Raw genomic sequence first — 3,125 nt, forward strand, 5'->3', positions numbered from 1 at the left:
CTATTCTTAAATCTCTTAACCAAATTAAAAGTTAATCAATCAAAGTAAATTCTCAATTGATTATAGTTGAAATCAATACTACCAACCAAAGTACATTCTCAATTAAACCTAGAAACCCTAGAACTCATATAATTAATATGCATGTAGATTCAAACACATAATTATGCAAAAATCTTTGCTTTTAATATGATAGAGAGATGAAAGACATAGAGAGAGATAAACTTAAATCAATAATCAAAATAAACAATTGCATTAATTCACTTAACCTTAGAATCCATAATGAAATTACAGCAGGATAGCCTTATGAGCTTAGAAACACATAATGAAAGAAAAGTGAAAGCAGTGGTGGATGAATGAATGAATGAAGCTCCCCCCTTTTTTCAGCCTCCCCTAGATCTCTTTATATAGGGCTTGATTGGGTTTGGACTTTGAATCTTCTATTGATAAAATCTTTTATCTTATATCTAATATCTTTCAAATATTCAACAGATTTAATCAATTTTTGAGAATATTTGATAATATCTTTCCTAAATCAAAAAGATTTGGCAAATATTATCTTTTGATATTTATTGATATAGTTAAATAAGATAATTATNTAACAATATNAANTAAAATATCTTAAGATATATTTTCTTCAAAATATCTTCTAAAATATCTAACAGATTTGCCTAAAATTACATTTCAACCCTTTTATTTTATTTACACATAAGTCCAAAATTTTCCTCCAATTGTAGTTTAGCCATCTCTTTGTTTTCAAAATTGCATAAGAGTCCTGAGTTGACCGGATTGGACCATCTTTGACCATTCAATTTCATGTTTTAAATGAATAAAATTTTAACTTCAGCTGCACAAATAAACATTAGANCATCCAAAATAATTTATGCAACTAAAAATCACATTTTAAGCATNTTTAATTCCCAAACCCAATAAATCCAATTGTCACAAATTCACTTTAAATCAATCATTTAAGCATAAATATCTCATCAAAAATTTCAATTTTAAGACATAAATGTGGGCATAAATATGCACTCATCAGTCTATTGATTGTGAGATTTGGGATGTTATTGCATCTAGTTCGTCTGTTCCTACTAACAATTCGCAGGAACCAAAGCCCCGTGATAAGTGGACCATTGAGGAGAAGAAAAGAATTCAAAATGACGTGAAAGCCCGAAATATAATTGCATCTGCTCTAACTCTTGACGAGTTTTACAGGGTCTCTGTTTGCAAAACCGCTCAAGAGATGTGGGATGTACTCAGAGTAACTCATGAAGGAACATATGATGTTAAGAGGGCGAGAAAGAACACGTTGATCCAAGAGTACGAAATGTTCAAGATGAAGCAAGGAGAAACAATTTCAGATGTTCAGAAACGCTTCACCAACATTGTCAATCATCTCATTGGTCTAGGTAAGTCATTTGAAAATGATGAACTTAATATAAAAATTTTAAAATCTTTAGACAAGTCCTGGCAACCAAAAGTGACTGCAATTTCTGAGTCACAAAATCTCAACACAATGACTATGGCAGCATTATTTGGAAAGTTGAGAGACCATGAACTTGACCTTGGAAGACTTGATGAAGAAGAAGCAATGGCAAAAACAAAGAAAAAGAGTCTAGCCTTAAAATCTGAGGTAGAAAGGAGCAAAAGCAAAATAGAAGATGAAGACTCAGAAGAGGAAGAAAATCTGAGAATCAGGATAAAAAGGCTCAACAGGTTCATGAAATCAAAAGATAAAGGAAGATTCAAAGTTGAAAAGAAAGAAAATCAAGAATCCTCCTCAAAATATAGATGCTATGGTTGCAGAGAAAGGGGGCACTTAAAAGCGGACTGTCCAAATCAAAAGAAGAGTGAAGAAGTAAAAGAAAAGAAATCTTTCAAGAAAAAGAAAGCCTACATCGCATGGGACGATGATAATGAAAAAATTTCTGATCTGAGCGAATCTGATGAAGAGGCAAACATTTGTTTAGTGGCAGATGACGACGCTGGAAGCCAAGTAAGTACATCTAACGGTTCTGATAATTATAGTCAATTTAGTGAAAGTGAATTGCATGAAACTTATGCTACTTTAATAGTTGAATTAGAAAAATTAGATAAAGCTAATAAGAAATTGAAAAAGGATTTCAAAAATTTAAAATTAAATTTTGAAAATATTTCAAAAGAAAATAAAAATTTAAAATCAGATTTTGAAAATATTTCTGAGGAAAATAAAAATTTAAAATCAAATTTTGAAACTATTCTTGAAGAGAATAAAAATTTTGAAAAATAAAATTTTATTTTCTGAAAAAGATAAACATATTAGTAGTGATGAATGTGCTTCTTGCGAAAATTTTAAGAAACTACTAAACAACACAANCTTAGCAGAATGCAGTAAAAATAATGAAAATAAGGTTGTTGAAAATAAACATGTTCCTAAAATTAAAAATAAGCATAATAATAGAACCCGTAGAACATGGGTAGAAAAAGAAACAACTTATAGGAACACAAACTTTGTATCATGTTTTTATTGTATGAAAAAGGGTCATACTTCAAATAAATGTAAAATTAAGCATTATGGTGTTCCAAGTGGTAGATATGTTTGGGTTGTAAAATGATTTCATTCCAAGCATTTTAAAATTTAAAATTTACAATTAAATTTTTTTTTATTTTATTTGAATTTTTCTTAACAATTTTTTTTTTTAAAAAAAATTATTCCAAGCATGTTGTCTTTGATAAAATTGTGGACCTTGAGGCAAAACCTCTTCAGTCGGTTGAATTAGATGCAGGTAATGATGAAGACTTGCAGAAGACAATAAGAGAAGAGAAGAATGATGACAATCCTTAAGACGAAGATTGATGAGTCGTTATTTCTTGAACCATATTTAGTTTATTGCACTTAAATAAACCAGGGAATTGTGTTTAATTGTCTGTTATTTCCCCGTTTTTCGAATTCTGCTTAATTTGGTCGGAAATTCGTATTTTTGCTAATTTGGATATTTTCAGCTGATTAAGCGTATTTTTGGTTACAGGGAAATTGTGGAAATATCATCTAGAGCATTAGGATATGGTGTGGCACATTCAAGACGCAATATTTAGTCATTTAGATTTTAATTAAGATGAAGATGAAGTTTTGATGATGCCCAAATCAA

This window comes from Vigna radiata, unplaced genomic scaffold (genome assembly GCF_000741045.1).
Source record: "Vigna radiata var. radiata cultivar VC1973A unplaced genomic scaffold, Vradiata_ver6 scaffold_251, whole genome shotgun sequence".
Lineage (NCBI taxonomy): Eukaryota > Viridiplantae > Streptophyta > Magnoliopsida > Fabales > Fabaceae > Vigna > Vigna radiata.